The following is a 19,522-nucleotide window of genomic DNA, read 5'->3' as shown; positions in this document are numbered from 1 at the left end:
AAAACCACAATACCGTAAAGAGAGAATCAGCTCCGAGCACAGCAAATTTGGTCTCTCCGGTTACAGGATAACCGTCGGGTATCCCCAGCTGTTGCCCAACAATTTTACAAACTCTGTTAAGTGTATCGCTCGTCGCCTGTAAGAAGATGAAAATGTAATATGTTTTACATGTTGCAACAATTAACCTAAACAATACATATTATGTTACATACATAACTACATAAAAAGATAAAAATATAGAATAAAAGTTGAAGCTTGTAACGCGTTCGGCTCGTTTAGACCTTTAAACATCATGCATATATATATACATACATTTACATAGCATCAGTGGCGAAGCTTGGATTAAGACACCGGGGTCAGACTCAAAATGTACAAAGAATTTCACAAACAAAGAGGGCGGACTTAAATTTTTGGCCGAAAACGGCTAAATTTACATTACGTATAGAAAATTTTGGGCGAAAACAGCTAAATTTTACACTACATATAAAAAATTTCGACCGAAGACGGCTAAATTTTACACTACGTATGTAAAATTTCTATCGAAAACTGCTAAATTTATACTACGTATAGAAATTGTTGGGCGAAAACGCTAAATTTTACACTACGTATATAAAATTTCGGTCGAAAACGGCTAAATTTACACTACGTATAAAAAATTTCGGGAAAACGGCTAAATTTTACATTACGTATATGACATTTCGGTTGAACGCGGCTAAATTTACACTACGTATAAAAAATTTCAGCCGAAAACTGGTAAATTTACACTACCCGCGTAAAAAAACAGGGGTTCCTTCGCCACTGCATACCATCACCATTTGTTCATCAAATTTAGCAACGACGTTTAAGAGTGAAGAACATATACCTTACAAGAAACCCGGGCAGAACACAATTTAAGGGACGGGAATGATCTTCGATTGATAACAAGCTTGACGGCATTGAAGTTACATGACTGACAACATAAAACAAATTTGATCACCAAAAAAAAAATATGCAAAATCAATATTTATATTTATATTTCACTAAAAGTTGTATTTACATCGATACAGAAGGCGTACGAGCAACAAGCTGATTAGAATCAAACACAAGAGAAACAAAATTGAACAAAATATAAATTAGGGTTTAAGTTAAGAATTTAACCTGTTTGAGTTTACAGCATGGCATGAAAGTGAATGATCCTGCAATGGAAGCCATTGATGAGAGAGAGAGAAAGTTGGGCAAAGAGCATGAAGAGTTTGATGAATATTATATAGGTTGTATCAAATAGCTTGAGTATTTGTTAAGTAAAGATTGGAAATTGCATGAACCCACTTGTACATTGCGATAAACATGCATGTGCATTATATTTTAGTAGGAATATTCATCGAATCGAATAATAAATTTTCAAGTTAATTGAATCAACTAATCTGAATAATGTAAGGCTAAAGACTTCATAACCATCTATAGGCGTAGGGTTGAGTTGTACGCTGATTTTTGGTATTCTAAACCTTTACTTTGGATTTGGATTTGGTTAATCATTCGGTTGATCAACTCTTTATATTTGTTCGTGTGCTTAAACAGTTTTTAGTATTTGATTGCTTAATTTTTTATCATTTAATCGATTTGAGGTCATCAACAATTAGGATTGAGTTCTTTTCGTCATTGACCCGTTTATCATTAACCATAGTATTGATTTTGTGTCTCAAAATCTAAAATTGATAGTCAAATAGATTTTATTAAGGTGTGTCAATTGTTTGGATTAAGTTCTGACAATCAGCATAGCCAATATTAAGTCTTTTGGTTTACATATAACAAGGATTTGTCTAAATAGGTTTATCAATTGTCTAACTTGCTTCAAAACCTAAAACTTGGAGATTGGTTATTTTCATATTATCGTTTTACAAATAACTTTTAAACCGATTGACATCGTTTGTCCGTCATAGTATAATTAAGTAAAGCATTAGACTGAACGTGCATTTTCCGTTGATTCCATGTGAATTCAAAACCTTTTTATAAATAGTTTTAATTGACCTTTCGACATCGATCAATTGCTCCATTGATAGATCCAGCTAGATTCGTCGCATGCCCATCTAAGAGATTTCTTGTCGTAGCTATGTGGTGGAGCGGGGATCTATTGGGCTTTCACTTGCCTTAGCTAGGACATTAGAAAGAGAAAGGGCTATAGGCTTGCTAGGTTGTTGGTTTGAAACTCCCCTGTCTATTTGAATTGATTTACAGCGCCTATTTTCTTTTCTCATCAAGCTTAGATTTAATAGGAATTGCTTCTATTCACTTTATATGCAATGTCACATGTTGGGTGGGGTGGGGGGGGGGGGGTTATGTATTTGATTAGTTATGTTCCGTAATCATTTTTCTAGCTTATAAATATTAATTCAGTAAATATATAAAATAATAAAATAAATTAAAAAAAACATTATAATGATTACATTTACGAGAAACCTCCTAAAATACCCCGTGACAATTCTGGCACATAAAGTAATAACAAAGTCACTATCATAGTGAACAATAATTTAGGCAATGGTTATTCATATACCCTTTTTAGTTATTCACACCCCCCTTTAACACACATTTAAACCCTATATACACCCTATAAAGGGTGTATAAATAACATATCCCATAATTTATATAGTAAGTAGTACGTAAAGCATAGTATTATCAATTATGAACAGGAAGACAAGTTACAAGAAACCATATCTGACGTGACTCTACGTACGAGCAGATTTCACATGATATCCCCAGCCTAGAATTCGGAATATCGAACACGACAAGATGGTTTTGTTGTTGCATATTGGCAATGACATGTCATTGACAGCGGACAGTGGACCCGGAGGAGCTATGCATTTTAAACATGTTCATTTGTTATTCCGTTCTGTTTTAAAGCTATGCATTTTAAATATGTTCATACTCGGTACTCTTGGTATGAGAGTTTTGTGTTATAAGGTTTTACTGTTTTAAAGCTATGCATTTTAATTCGTTCCTCTCTGGTGAGCTTAGGGAGTAGTGGTTTCATAGTCGAACAAACTGATTTAAAAGCTGCTTCAATCAAGGTGACTAAACATGGGAAGACGTGTCTTAACAGCTAACATGTATTTATTCTTTTTTGCTTTTGACACTTTTGGTTTCCTCGCACCTGAAGTTGTGGAGTTACTTAGCCAAGTTCAACGGGTCATACATAGTAATGGTATGACTCCAAGAGCGGTGAATGTAGATTTTAAAAGATGAGGGGTTGCAATTCAAAACATGGTAGTGACGCAGTTTGTTGCCCGCTACCTTCTTTTTTAATTTAATAACTACCTTTCGTATTTATTAATATGAAAATGATTCAAAGTGTGTTATGGAGCCTTATTGTGTGGTTGATGGTATTGGCCATTAAAAAAAGTGATAGATTGTGACTTTGTTGATTGTTTTTCTTGCGAATGTTGAATTCTAGGTGGTCTTTGTTGCCGGTGTACGACACTGTTTTCATTAGTAGGTGGTTTTCCTTTGCGTTTAAAGATCTAAACTCAAAAGGGGTTTTTTTTCTTCTATTTAACAACAATTATATTCTAACATAGTTTATTAATTAAAACTTAATAATTACAAGAAGAATATCCATAAACAAATATCATCAAGGTGATTCTAGGTTACAAATTGGATAGTTGATAATTACCACAGTTGTTTAGACCATGGTGTGTCATTGTGTGGTTCCATTTTACTTGAGTGGAAACTGATTCAGCATTACATAATACTAATTAAAAACTACTAAGAATATGATAATCAAAGGGATATTGATTTTTAATACATTTAACTCGTTGGTTGATATCACTCCAACTTACGATTTGTTACCCCTCACTCCGAACTTACTATATTTGTTTCCGGTACTCCCGAACTTAACGGACCCTAACTCCGTTAGTTTTCTTGCTGTCGTGACATTTTTTGATGACTTGGCATGCATAGGTGGCATTGTTTTTATTCTTTTATTAAACTTTTGTACCCAACCCACTTTTCATCTGCCTCATCATCCCATTCATCCCCCTCCTATCACTGATCGAACCGTTTGAAAAAAATATATCGCTCGACCATTGTATTACCACCTTTTCTCATATATCATACCTCCTTCATAATAATCCTTATTATTAGGGTTGTAAACGAATCAAACGTTAAGCGAACAGTTCGTGAACTGTTCGGCGGGAAGTTCGTATATGTTTGTTTGTTTAATAAATGAACGAACACGAACAAGAAATTTCATTAGATTAATTAAACAAACGAACACGAACAAAGCCCCCAGCTCGTTTAATTATGTTCGTGAACATTCGGTAATGTGTTCACATGCGTTCGTTCATATTCATTTGTATATGTTGTTCATGAAAGTTTTGTGTACATTTATTTATTTTATCTAAACATTTTATGTTCTTTAATTTATTACCTCTAACATATATAAAATATCATACTCTCACATCGTTTTTGCATTGCTCACATGTCCTTTCTCATCATTCAAATTGATGAATACATAGATCTCAATCTCTAGGCTCCGCCCGATTTTATTTCGTGTTTGTTTATGTTCGTAAATCGTTCATGAAAACATTCATTTCCTTAATGAACGAACACGAGCATAAATCTTGTTCAGTAAGTATTCGCGAACCGTCCGGAACACATTATTTCTTTAGCAAACGAACATGAACAAGGTCGTGTTAGTTTACAACCCTACTCGTTATAAGGGCCCGAATTTTCAAATGGTTTCTGGATATTTTTCAATGGGTTCACCTTCAAACCCATTTATGTAACATATTAAATTATTCAGATGCTTTTCTATCAATTTTTTTTTTTAAATTTTAAAAAAGACCAACAAACAAATAATTGTCTAGGTACTCCGTACGAGGTGACACAATGGCAACAGACCACCATCAACCGGCCCAACCTAGCAGTACAGAGCCCTTGAGCTCCTCCAAGGTATCTCCAGTTCTGGAGAAAACTCACTCGCATGAAGGCCAACTAGTGGTAAAATCCGGACGCCCTCAAGATCAAACCGGAGATCACAAAGATCCCGGTCTTCCTTCATTGAGCCACCCATCAGCCATGCGTTTCCCAAAGTGTTGTATATGAGAATCGAACCCGAGTCTTTGTTGAAGAACTCCGGTTTCCTATCACTATACCACATTTTAGAGTAAATCGACATCTTTTAAAATAACTTCTTTTAAAAATAAAAATAATATATAAATTTAACACTTTAGATTATCAAGTATTAATAAAAAAATTATTTAATAACATTTTTTTAAGGTTATATGCTAATCCATGAAGCACACGAACCCTTCATGTCAAGAAACACTTGAAAGTTGTGTGATATGTTTAGATAAGTCTATAGACCAATTCTTTTCAGTTGAAGGTTGTACACACCGATATTGTTATTCTTGCATGAAGCAACATGTTGAGGTGAAACTGCTTAGTACTGGTGTGTTACCAAAATGCCGTCACAAAGGTTGCGCAAATGCGTTGAGAATTGAAAGATGCGAGAAGTTCTTGAACCCGAAGTTTTCTGAAATGATGAGACAACGGGTGAAGGAAGAGTCGATTCCGGTGACAGAAAAAGTTTACTGCCCATATCCTAAATGCTCCATGTTGATTCAAAAAATTAAGCTTTGGTTAATGAAGTTGGAAGTGTAACATGTTATAAATGTTATGGTAGTTTTTGCATTCATTGCAGGGTTCCGTGGCATAAATATATGAATTGTGAAGAGTATAAGCGAAGAAACCCAACACAACTTGTGGAAGAATCAAAGCTTAAAAGTCTGGCAGCAAGGAATTTGTGGAGGCAGTGCATAAAATGCAAGCATATGATAGAATTAGCAGCCGGTTGCTACCACATGACATGCAGGTCAGTCTTTTAAATCTAATCCTAATTAAAGTGGTTTTTTACTTATAATATATGCGGTTTTACAAAATGTAATTGCATAACAGATTTTGTAACGTTCGTTAATGAGTTAATGTACGTGTTACTTTTGAAAAGGTTGGCTCGAAAGTGCGATATGGTCCTACCATCGGACTGTGTAGTTTACTCTTCTTTTACATGTAAGGTAAATATAAATTTGTGTATCTTAAGATTGTTCATTAGGTTTTAGAGCTTATTATTATTTACAAATAAGTTAAAGGGCTATCGAGTTGAAATTGACACATCTAATGTATCAGTGTTTTACCTCCAAACGGATGACGTTGAAACATTTGAATTGATTTGTTAATATTGGATAATATTGTATAGTTATTATATTACATATTATATTGTTATCAATCCCTTGATTCTAGGCTAGTATTTTGTATTAGCTGTATATATATATTCTAATTACAATGAATGAAAGAATAACTTTTGGTCAATACTTTTATATGGTATCACAGCCAAAATTCCGATCCCCTCCTCTCTACTGCTCATCATTGTTATTTTTTTTCCGGTCACCATGTATTCTGGAAGTTCTTTACATATCACAACCATCCCTTCTCAAAACCCACACCACACGTTCACCTCACAAACATCTACCAACAGCCCCCACTTTCAAAGCAAATGCCAATTTTGTTTTAATACAGGCCATCCTTTGTCTTCATGTTATGCTTTCAAAAACATGTATCCAAATATTTACTTGCCACCACTACCAAAAAACCCTCAAAATAACCCACCCCAAACACATACGATGTCCGCTGCAGATGTTACAAACAGCGGAAATCGCCCTTGGCTCTTTGATAGTGGTGCCTCACACCACATCACTAATGACCTCAATGCTTTGTCTTTCCATGCTCCATACGGTGGTACACAAGAACTCTTCATCGGTGATGGTTCGTCTCTTGGTATCACTCATGTTGGCTCTTTAACACTTTATTTTGAAAATACATCTTTCATTTTACATAATGTTCTGTGTGTTCCATCTATATCTCGAAATATCCTATCAATCTCCCGTTTATGCCTTGATAATAATGTAACAATCCAATTTTTCTCTCTTAACTTTGTTATCAAGGATTGCCACACTCAACTCCTCTCCTTCGGGGACAAGCTACACATGGGCTCTATGAACTGAAGCAAGGTATCAGCAACAATGGAGAATTAAGAGAAAACTAAAAGCTAGGGTTTCTAGGGTTTCAAGTAGATGAAAAGAGGGAAAACGAAATTTTTATTAACTAATACTTTGACTTCTGTTACAACAGTATTAATACTAAAAGACTCAAAACAATTTACAGAAACTACCCTAAACATTTGGAAATATACAAACAGACCCCTCAACTGTTAAGAAGTATACTAACATACTCCCCTCTAATTCCAAAACCTTACTCTAACCAATCTGCTACTTCAACACCAAGCATACACCTTAATTCTGCAAATTTCAACCTTGGTAATGCCTTGGTTAAAATATCAGCTCTTTGTAGATTACCACTTATGAAGTCAACACGGATTTGACCTTTTTCAATACACTCTCTTATAAAGTGATATCTAGTATTGATATGTTTGCTCCTCCTACCATGAAAAACAGGGTTTACATCAAAGCTATAGCTGATTTGTTATCAACCCAAATTACCACAGCTTCTTGTTTATTTCCAGTAATTTCTTGTATTAAGCCTTGTAACCAAAGTGCCTCGCATGTTGCAGAAGTTGCAGCCATGAACTCAGCTTCACATGAAGACAAAGCTACTGTTTGTTGCTTTTGTGAATGCCATGACACAAGACAATCATTATAGTAAAACACATTGCCACTAGTACTCTTCCCATCATCACTATCCGTTAGATGAATACTGTCACTAAAACCCACCAAGCCACCACCAGCAAACCTACCATACTTTATACTATAATGAAGAGTACCTTTAACATACCTGAGCAAAAACTTAACAGCTTTCATATGAGATTCTTTAGGACTTTGCATGAATCTACTCACATAACCAACTGCATAACATATGTCAGGTCTTGTCTGAGTTAAGTACCTCAATGTAAGGCCCCGTTACCGGTAGCCCTACTTTCGTGTTGGATTTACTCATAAACACAATTCTAAATATCATGGTTAATTAAAACTTTATGCGGAATATAAAACTTTCATAAAACATTACATAATTCATAACTTGTCTCAAAACATCCTTTGTCTTTCAACATTAAAGCATTAAAATTAAAACATCATATGTCTTCAGATGCCAGACTCTTATTCTTCTGCCATGTGTCCCCACTCAAGCCAGCTGTCTCATCCTACTCACCTACGTGCATACTAAAAGTCAGCTACGCTGAGTGAGTTCTAGTTAATCATACATTATACAATACACGATAACTTATATTCTTTCATTCATACTTTCATACTTTCTTACTTTCATACTTTCTTACTTTCACATCTTACGTTATAAAGAGCATTACGCCCTACATTCCTCGAGTATTATTAGGGCTCGGTACCCTCCTTCCTCGAGAATTATTAGGGCTCGGTACCCTCTTTCCTCGAGTATTATTAGGGCTTGGTACCCTCTTTCCTCGAATATTAGTAGGGTTCGGTTCCCTAGTTCTCGAATATTAGTAGAGTTCGATTCCCTCTTCGTTACCATACAACCATACATCATACCTCCAGTATTATTAGGGCTCGGTACCCTTTTCGTAACCATACAACCATCATTTCCTTCTTTTATTAACTTTATCACATTCATACATATAAGCATACATATCATACTTACCTTATACATAGCGTTACAACCTGACAGTACGTGCAATATCTGAAGATCGTTCACGTACTAACAAGCAATCATTCATACATTTCACATCATTCATATAAGGCATACACTTATCACTTAGGATAAGTGTATTAACAAACATATAGAGTATGCACACAGCCCCGAAAACATAACACAGAAGTGAGGCTAGAAACTCACCTGAATCCTGTTACGCTCTCCGTTAATAGTTATTCCCTTCTTGAGCTGTGCACGGCTAACTGTATAATATTTACACGTATCAATTAACTACTACTACTCATGTTGTATTTCTATCTTTATATGACCCACAACGAACGGGGTCCGGGGGCAGCGCCCCTGGTAGCGGGGTCTAGGGGCGGCAGCCCCTAGCAGGGTTCAAGGGGCAGAGCCCCTGGCTGGGGTCGAGCTGCCAGGTCAGCTTGGAAAAATTTTATTTCCATTAAGTGTCTTAACACATTTTTCATTAGGTTTTTAATTTATTTTCTAAATTGCTAACCCCAGCGAACTTATCATTAAGCGAACTTAACAACTTGTGGTCATAACTTATTTATAACAGTCAATGAAATACATCAATCGGATGAATGAAAGCAATGCGCGTGCCTCAAGTTAATATTTGGTTTGACTATGAAGTGAAGAGTCACAAATTAAATTTAGCAAGTAATGTAGGGATGGCAATGGGTCGGGTTTAGGTATTCCCAAACCCATACCCGGTTATTAAAGTTCATCCCATACCCGTCCCAAACCCGCCGGGTTTTAATCTGGTAATTACCCGTCTGGTTTCCTATCGGGTTTTGATAAAATACCCGTCGGGTATACCCGGCTCAAAACCCTCCAGGTTTGACAAAATATAACTAATCGATTACAAAGATGGTTACCATAAAGATAAAATATCTCAAATAACTAACATAAACACGTTTCGACAAATAATATATTTGGAATATAGTATATAACTATATATATAATATAATAAGCTATGTCGGGTACATCGGGTACATAATCGGGTAAATGGGTTTATGTTATCGGGGGTATATTAAACTAGCCCCAAACCCTAACGGGTCAGGTATTACACGTCCCATTTATGCCGGGTTTCGGGTTTCCCCATCGGGTTCGGGTTCCATTGCCATCCCTAAAGTAATGTGAAAGAAAGTAATTAACATATCTTAACTCATGAACCATGTTGCTTCTAGTTACATACTAAAGAAAGAATAAATAAATCCTTTAAAAAGTCAAATTGTAAAGCCCTAAGGCTAAAATGGTATGTATAATCAACCAACCAGACAGCAATGCAACCTAGGGTTTCAAATAGTTAAAAAGAAAATAAGAGAAGCTGAAAGCGAGCAATAGAGTCGGCGGCAATGGTGGAGTATGCACTGCCCATGTGTGGAGGGGCATTCACGTAATAGAGAGGCGTTGTAAGGACAAATGGGTCCTTTGTTACATCTGAATTGCTGCTGCAGGTGCAGTATAATGATCTTCTGGAAGAAGCAGATGATGATGAGAACCATTTGGAACGGAGATTAATTTGAGTTTTGTAATTGATAAACGATGATAATAAGAAGTTAGTTATGGTTAGGGTTGTTGTATGAGATTGAATAAGAGACTGCGTCCTGCTCCCCATATCCTCACAAGCTTTGGGTTTAGTTTGGGGTTAGGATCGTTTCAGGAGGTGTTTGGGATTTACTTATTTTACATTTTTACCCATACATGTTATGTTATATTTAGAAAAGTAAAACTATTATTATGATAAGTTATGCTCATAATTATAATCACAACTTATGCCACATAATTGTTACATCACATCCACTAATTTTATTATGCGTTGTGAGTCGATTCTCATTTTGTCCTTTTATTTAAATTTCTTAGGCTAAACGTAATGGGTGAAGATTTTGGTCGATTTCGGGCGACATTGGGTGCAAACACCCCCCCCCCCTTCCCCGTGGCGATTTGTGGGGGGGGGGGGGGGAGTATTTCTCGCAGTGCTTGTGTTTGTATATATTAATATTATATAAGTTTGTGAGTGTGATATATATATATATAGGGCTACAATATCATTACACCCCAAAAACAAAATCTACCATTTGTTGACTAGGCGACACATGGCGCAAATCGTCTCATTTTGTAGCCTCTCCACTACACGTAGCCTTGGGACTTGTTGATGGTGTGTTTTGTGTTATGTGACGTCACGTCAATATATGGGCATTTCACGACAAAATGGTGTGGTAGATGAAACAATTTCCAATCATTATCTCATTATTATTACTTTCGCTTTTTTTTATTAAAAATAAAACAAATAAAACCACACATCAATCATTGACCAATATCCCTTTTCTCTTCCGGCGTTTGTAGAAGGCGCCACCCACCCAAATAAAACCCAAAGCACCCGAGGGGCCGTGTAACCTGACGCTTTGGGGGTGTTTTGGGCCACACACAACCCCCTGTACACATGGTCATTATGTTGAGATAGCATAGAAGTTGTAAAGTGGTGGTCAATTTTGTTTTATCTTAGTTGACTAAGAACTTATCAGCTTATTCGTTAAGTGATCTAAGAAGTGTTCAAATCTTTGTAATCCTTAACCGTTGCATCATACGAAGAGGGTAGAGCGTATGCACAAATCTTTGTTTATATTTTTTCTCACCTTACTAAACTAACAATACAATGCAACATTGATCCCCTACCGTGCTTGTTTGTAACGCTTGTTTTTTACGAGAGGGGGTTTTGTTAGGGAGAAATACTATAAAACAATTACTTTAGTAGAAAGATTATAGCTTGTCACAATAAGTTGTTACAAATACCATTTAACATGCTTACTTGATCTTCTACATGCACCCATTGGCGAAGCTTCTTTAAGACCAGGCGTCTCTATTGTTTTGCGCAGTAGTATAAATTTAATCGTTTTTCGTCCACAAATTATTATACGTATTTAAATTTATCCTTTTTCGACTGAAAATTTGAGCCTTCTCGGCCCCCACGTTTATGATTTTTTCTAATACATTTTGACCCCCTCCCCCCCAACTTTCTCGTCCAAGCTTTGTCACTATATGCACCTCCTTCTTTATGTAATACTTGCAATATAGTCGAGCCACAATTGTGCTACTAAAGACACATAATTTTGTTTAAACTAGTTGCCAAACAATTAAGACGAAAACAACTTACACGCTATCAATATAGCGTAAAATGATGATTTATGTCTAACAACATGCTTAACGCAAAAAGTTGTTAGTGGATGCGAAACGTATATAAGAAAAACATAAAGGTGTGTACGGTTTGATTTAGTTCGGTTATTAGCCTCAACCAAATCAAACAATTAGTTTATGGTTAATTAGATCGGTTTATTCAGTTTTTGGTTAGATTAGGTTAATAGCCAAAATCAAACTTGGGTTAGAGTCTTTTCTTAAAAATATACATGAAATGGATGAAAAAACCCTAAAATAAATGTATAAATAAATGAAATGGTGGTTTAAAACACTAATACATGAAATGTATGTATACAACCAGTGGTATAAAAAATAACCAATAACCGATTTTCAGTTAATTCGGTTTTGGTTCGGTTCGTTTCATTTCAGTCAACGGTTCCAATATTGGACTCCCATGTCAAAATTCAAATCGTGAGAGAACTGTAGTTTCCGTTCTTTAGTTTGTTCAAACTTACTAATTTAGTAAAACAGTTTAATATTTGCTATATTTGTCCCTATGGTATCATTTACGTTGCAATTTTTGTCCATAAGATTTCGTTTTCACTGTGACTTCCGTTCTTGTGGTTTGTTAAAATATATTATTTCAGTCCAAAATATGTTAACGAACATTAAATGAAAATGAAACCTTATGAATGAAAATATCAAATTTTAAACCTTTAGAATAAAATAACAAACTTAAACAAACCGCGTTGATATAAAATCACATTGCCCTGATGTCCTTTACACATAATAAATTAAATTAATAATTTTTTTTGTGTGCTTAACCGGTTTATTTGACGTTAAGCGCGATAGGTCATAGGTAAACAGTGAAGAGTGAAGACGAATGAGTGACTCAAAATATCTTCAGTTGCACTTTTTGTTAGTTAGAAAATAATTAACCATCACTCACTCACTCTCAATCAACGACTGACTATATGGAAATGGAAACCCTTGAGAAGGAAATTAAAGACCTCATCATCATTCAATCTGACTGCTCTTCTTCTTCTTCTTCTAACAATGCAGAAACATTTAGTGTTTATTTCAAGGGCTTGTTAAGTGATGAGAGAGTCCACAGTCCTACTTGTTCAATCAAAACAGTTACAATGGCTGGAATTGGTGTGGCCGTATGCAATTCGAATAATGATGATGAGGCCGTTTTCGAGATGAAGAAGCCACTGGACTTGAGTGAAGATGATCGGATCAGCAGGTGGGATGTCGAATGGCACGCCTTGATTGAGGCTTTGCACGCCGCGATTGCGTTGGACCTTAAGAGGATTGTGTTCTATTGTGATTATTATCCCCTGTATCAACATGTGAGTGGATTCCTTTTTCATGTATTTCAGATAATTAACCGAAGTTACCGAACCAGACAAGGTTTTGTTTATGTTCGCACGTTAAGCTTTTATCAGACAAGCAAACACCTAACTGAACAAAAGTTGTTGTCCGTTTTTGTTAATTAACGGTTCATGAACACAAGGGTTTTGGCAGAGTTCATTGCGTCGGCTCCTCTCACACCGTTGCTCAAACCTAACAATGGGATTAAACCCATTGCCGTAGGTGTCATTTGGAGAAGATTGATCTCTAAGGTGGCTATGAGGGGTGTTGGGAAAGACATTACTAAATACCTGTGCGACTTTCAGTTTGGGGTGGGAGTCCCTAGTGGTGCAGAGGCCGTTCTTCATAGCGCGAACAGGTTTTTAAGTAAGTTCCATTCTGATGGGTCATTGGCTATGCTTACTATTGATTTTTGTAATGTCTTCAACTTGGTGGATAGGACTGCCCTTCTGAATGAGGTTCGGGCCCGATGTCCATCTATTTCCTTATGGGTGAACTTTTTATATGGGCAACCGGCCAGGCTATATGTGGGGGATGACCACATTTGGTCCACCACTGGGGTTCAGCAGGGGGACCCTTTGAGACCTCTTCTTTTCGCCTTAGTTCTGCACCCACTTATTCATCTAGTCCAGAGTTCCTATAAGCTTCTCTTTCATGCTTGGTACCTAGATGATGGTACAATTATTGGGGACTCTAAAGAGGTTGCCAAAGCTTTAGATATTATCAGGTCGGAGGGTCCCCGCCTGGGCCTTGAACTTAATATTAAGAAAACCGAAGTATTTTGGCCGTCGTGCAATGGGGTTAAGGTGCAGGAGGGGGTGTTTCCCTGTGAGATTGGAAGACCGGTGCTAGGTGTGAAACTCCTCGGGGAGCCGTTAGCCGGGATGCCGGGTTCATCAGTGAACTTGCTATGAAAAGGGCTTCGTGAGCTGTGGAGTTGATGAGCTATCTCCCGCATTTGCGGGACCCTCAATGCGAGCTCCTTTTGCTCCGCTCATGTATGGGAGTTGGAAAGTTGTTGTTTGGTCTCAGAACATGCCAACCTATGTATGTAGGGGAAGCAGTTTCTGTGTTTGACAATGGCCTTCGGGGGCGATTAAGGACATCGTGGTTTGTGGTGGTCCCTTCTTTGGAGATTTTCAATGGAGGTTGGCATCACTTCCGACTCGTTTTGGAGGTTTGGGTTTATGTTCAGCTTCAGACGTTTCTACTTATGCGTTTGTGGCCTCGAGGGCGCAATCTTGGGAATTACAAGACCGCATTCTTCGAGGTTGTGGTATTGATGGGTTTGACTCCGATTATGGGAGTGCGATAGATCGGTTGCACATTTCACTTCCCGATTTTGACAATAGCGATTTCTCTAATAAAGACACCGCCCCCCCTAAAGCCCAACATGCTTTGGCGAGTGCCCTTTATAGTGGAATCATCAAGAGTTTGGAAATAAAGTTTGATTTATCCCCTCGTCAAAAAGCGGTGTTTGAGTGTCTTCGGGCTCCTCGGGCTCAAGATTTCGTAAGTGTTCTCCCTATTGAAGGATTGGGCCAACATATGTCGGCTTTGGAGTACCGGGCCATCCTGAAGTATCGGTTAATGATCCCTTTGTTTCCGGTTGATGAGCCGTGCCCGGTTTGCCGTAAGGTTTATTTGGATTCTTTTGGCGAGCATGCAGTTCACTGCAAAGAGTTGTCTGGGTTTAAGTACAAGCATGATTTGGTGAGGGATGTTCTATGCGATGTTCTTAAACGAGCCGGAATTTCGGCTAAAAAGGAAGCCCCCGTAAACTTTCTTACGGATCCTCAAGAAGGAAGATCTACATTACGACCGGCCAATATACTTGTTTTTGGGTGGGTAAGGGGAAAACACGCTTGTGTCGGCCTCACAGGAGTGTCCCCTCTTGTTGGGATTAGGGACACTGGATTTGTAGCAGGCCAGGCAGCATTGAAGGCGGCATCGGGCAAGGTTGCTAAACACGAGAGAGCTTGTTTGGAGAATCAACACGTGTTTATCCCCTTCGCCTTTGACACTTTTGGTTTCTTAGCTCCGGATGCTGTGGACCTTTTGAATAGGGTTCAGAAAGTTGTGTATAGTAACGTATCAGCCCATAAGAATCAAAACTTTGTTTTAAGTCGGATTGGGTTTGCTATCCAAAAGGGGGTTGCGGCGCAGCTTGTTGCCCGCTTACCTGCCACTTCAATGTAAATCGTTTGGATGTTTCTGTGAAATATAAAATGAGCCAATAAGAACTAAATGAACACAAACAATGTTTTATTTGATTTGGCTAACCGATAATGGTTAGTGTCCACGGTTCGGTCCGGATATCAAGTTTGTGTTGGTGTTTTTCTTAACATTAATATTCATATATATATATATATATATATATATATATATATATATATATATATATATATATATATATATATATATATATATATATATAGTTAAACTAGATTTTCTACCGGCGCGTTGCGCTGGGGCAATTGGTAAAAGTAAAACCTTAACGTTGAAACATGGGTGTTGGTAAAAACTCGAACGCTGGTAAAGACCGAGCGTTGCGTCGGTGAGTTGACGCGAATCAATTAGTATCGTTTACGTTATAGAGTATAGACATTATTGGTAAAACCTTAGCGTCCAAAATATATATATTTGTCAAATTAACATATAAAAATAAATTATTAAAAACGACGTTTGTTTGGTTGGTAAACCCGGGCGGTGACAACTGATAAGTGTCGTTCCCGCACAATGAGGCGGTAACTGGACACGTACTAGGTCGGTTTCGGCTACATTTGTTACGGTACCAGAGCTAAAAACGGAAAAATATAAAAATTGAGTGGACCAATGGGGTGATGTCGGTCAGTAAACTCGGACATTGGTAAAACTGAAAATTGTCAGTCCCGGGCATTGAGACGTTGAGTTTATGCGAATTCGTCTGGTTTTCGTCACATTCGTTATGGTATCGAAATTAAAACAAATAAAAGAAGAAACAAAATTGCCATTCGGTTAGCTGGCATTATGTCGTTACGGTAGCAAACAGAAAAAAAAATGACATGGGCAAGTAAGTGCCGCCAAGTGGCCCAATGGCTGCTTAGCGGCACCAAACTTTCCATTTATGTATTTTAGATAATAATAATAATTTTGCTGATATCTAAATGATAAGATTATAAAAGTCATTAATTTGTATTAAAAACCATAAATGAACAAACATTAGCGAACGTGAACGAACACATTATCAAACGTTCACAAACACAATTGAACGAACATGGTTATGTTCGTGTTTGTTCTTTTATTTAATCGAACGAAATTCATTGTTCATGTTCATCTATTTATAAAATGAACGAACATAAACAAACTTCCCGCCTAATGTTATGTTCGTTCTCTGTATTAACTATTTGTTAAGTTTCCAATAATAACACACTTGCTGGCAATTTCAGGTGAGTGGGCAATGGCGGCCAAAACAACAAAAGGTTATAACCTTTTTGGACAAAGTGAATCTCTTCAGGCAATGTTTCACCTACTGTGAACCTTCTCTTATTGCTCGTAAGGATGTCAAATTTGCATTTAAGCTTGCAAGGTGGTATCAAGTCAAGAACAACTTGAAAATTGTGTAATATGCTTAGATGATAAATCAGTAGACCAATTCTTTTCAAGTGAAGGTTGTACACACCGGTTCTGCTACTCTTGCATTAAGCAACATGCAGAGGTGAAATTGCTTAATGGTGTTTTACCAAAATGCCCTCATGAAGGTTGCGGAAATGAATTGAGATTTGAAAGCTGTGAGAAGTTCTTGAACCCAAAGTTTACTGAAATGATGAGACAACGGGTGAAAGAAGAATCAATTCCCGTGACAGAAAAAGTTAACTGCCCTTATCCTAAATGCTCTGCATTGATGTCAAAAACTGAAGCTCTTAAGCTTCCTAGATTGATTGATGAAGTTGGAGCTATAACATGTTATAAATGTCATGGTAATTTCTGCATTAATTGCAGGGTTCCATGGCATAATGGTATGAACTGTGCAGAGTATAAAAGAAGAAACCCGACACTAATAGTGGAAGAATCAAAGCTTAAAAGTCTGGCAGCAAGGAATTTGTGGCGGCAATGCGTAAAATGCAAACACATGATAGAATTAGCAGCTGGTTGCTACCACATGACATGCAGGTAAATTATTTTACCAGTTACTCTTTAAAAACATATGATTAAAATTATTATTCCATTGATACTTTCCAAAAACTGTTCCATTGATACTTTTTGGAAATTATTAGTATGCCTTGTGCCTATCACTTGGAGCATAGCCCTGATCCGTCCCGAAACAGAATATTCCTAAAGTAGATTTTTTCTTCTAGTATATATGGTTTTCTAATTCCATAACGTATTTCTTAACATCAGTTAGTGAGTTAATGTGTTGCTGCTGAGTGCACAATGAGAACCATAGATGTTATTTCCGAAAAGTTGGCCCGCAAGTGTAATATATTGTCTTACCATACCACCAGACTATGTAATTTACTCTTATTTTTACATGTAAAGTAAATGTAAATTTGTGTATCTTATGCTTTTTGAAAACAAATTTAAAGTATTCCAAAGTTAAAATTGTTACTTTTTAAATTAACAATATATTTTCCTTCTTTCAGTTAATATCAGTAATAATAATGTAGAACTGAATACTCTTTGATAAATAATTTAAAGACCAACGAGTTGAAACCGACACCTCTAATGTGTCAAATACGTTTTGGATTTCTAGGCAGATTTTGAATTTGGCATTGCAGAACTATGGATAGCAGCAGCGTAGTATTCTTACAGGTTTAGGTTTGTTTATTTCGCAGATGTGGATACGAGTTTTGCTACACATGTGGAGCGGAATGGAAGAACAAGAAGGCAACATGCACTTGTCCTCTTTGGGACGATGAACACATCATGGATATTGAGCATGATGTTGTCCTAGAGGATGATGATTTTGGGCATGATGTTCTTGAGGATAATGATGATCATGAGGATGAGGTTGTTCTTGAGGATGATGATTCTGAGGATGATGTTCTTGAGGATAATGATGATCATGAGGATGATGTTCTTGAAGATGATGTTCTTGAGGATGACGATGATGATGATCTTGAGGAAGAAGAACAAGAAGACGATAGTACGGATTTTGAGGATGAGAATGTTGGCGATGATTTTGAGGATAACGAGGATGTTTATGATGATTATGGCGATGATGACGATGTTGATGATGATTATGGGGATGATGACGACGACGATGACGACTATTATTTCTGAAGACAGGACATAAGAAGATATAATGAATCCTGTAGATGTAAAGTTTTAATATAACCTGCATGTCGTGTCACTTAACACTTTGAATGGCAATATTGTCCAATGCTGTACAAATTCCCCACTTTTATTTTCAAGGTTAAATATATAACTAAAATGATGCTGATGAGTCATTGGTTGCAGGGTTGGTAGTGTTGATAGATGGTTGATTAGCAATATGTGCTAGCATACTTGCACATTGTTTTAAGTGTTTAGTAATCGGAGAGGGTTACGCGTCTAGATATGAATATACTGCTGCTGATGAGTATTATTTTTCTTTTTCATGACATGACACGAGAAGATATCCCAAATATCATAGATGTAAACTTTTAGATGCCTTTTGCCTATCACTTGGAGCATCAAATCTTTTGTATCCGAACAAGAACCATTTAATCTTGTCAATACACACTTATTAAATTTGTGTAACCCAAGCATCACCTGCTTAACATTTTTATTTGAACAAGTTAAATGGATTGGCATGTTGTAAATATGTTGACGAATTACAAATAAGTAGTAAACGTGTTAAATGGATTCATTCGGTCGGTAGGTGTTGGTTCGTTAAAGTATCTGCATTTGCATAGTCAAATTTGTGGTCGGTATATTTAGAATATGAAATTTATATAATATTATCATAAAAACTAGGAAAACTGAATTTAACTCTCACATGACTAAAGAGAGAAGGGGCATAATCTGATTTTGTCATAATTGAAGAAGGCTGTTCAATTGTAAACCTGTGTAGTAAAATTGTTATTAGGTGTGCACGAAATCGAAAAAACTGACTCGAAATCGAACAAAAAAAACTAAACTGAATTAAAAACCAACGGTTCGGTTTTGATTTTTAGTAAAAACAGAAATATCGGTTTTAGTTCGGTTTTGATTTTTAGTAAAAACAAAACTGAAAAAACCGATTTGTTGGATTACTTTTTTATTGAATCATTTATGTTTTTATAGTTTTAAAAACTTGAATATTTGTTTTATTTTTAATGTTAATCGTTTATGTTTTATCGATATGGATGAGATTAATCATTTTAAACGTAAGTATATTTTA

General features: G+C 36.5%; 1 long non-coding RNA gene and 2 pseudogenes across 2 annotated transcripts; 1 reads left to right on the top strand and 2 right to left on the bottom strand.

The window, feature by feature from the left end:
• Window positions 1-11: 11 nt before the first annotated feature.
• On the bottom strand, window positions 12-1,222 carry LOC143592796 (uncharacterized). Of its 2 annotated transcripts, none has more exons than XR_013145988.1 (3): window positions 1,138-1,222; window positions 857-949; window positions 12-136 (listed from the first exon to the last, which is right to left on the bottom strand). It is a non-coding gene; the product is annotated as an uncharacterized LOC143592796 (long non-coding RNA). The 2 variants fall into 2 exon arrangements; XR_013145989.1 differs by having other exon boundaries at window positions 18-136; window positions 863-949.
• A 6,265-nt stretch (window positions 1,223-7,487) lies between these two features.
• Window positions 7,488-7,871, bottom strand: LOC143592794 (secreted RxLR effector protein 161 pseudogene; annotated as a pseudogene).
• Window positions 7,872-12,853: 4,982 nt separating this feature from the next.
• LOC143592795 (E3 ubiquitin-protein ligase RSL1-like) lies at window positions 12,854-18,588 on the top strand (annotated as a pseudogene).
• Window positions 18,589-19,522: the final 934 nt, after the last annotated feature.

Source organism: Bidens hawaiensis, unplaced genomic scaffold (assembly GCF_021521415.1).
Source record: "Bidens hawaiensis isolate Kalapana, Puna unplaced genomic scaffold, B.hawaiensis_p1.1 tig00041236_1, whole genome shotgun sequence".
Classification (NCBI taxonomy): Eukaryota; Viridiplantae; Streptophyta; class Magnoliopsida; order Asterales; family Asteraceae; genus Bidens; species Bidens hawaiensis.
The sequence above is the reverse complement of the archived record's forward strand: the minus strand, read 5'-3'. Positions and strand labels throughout refer to the sequence as shown.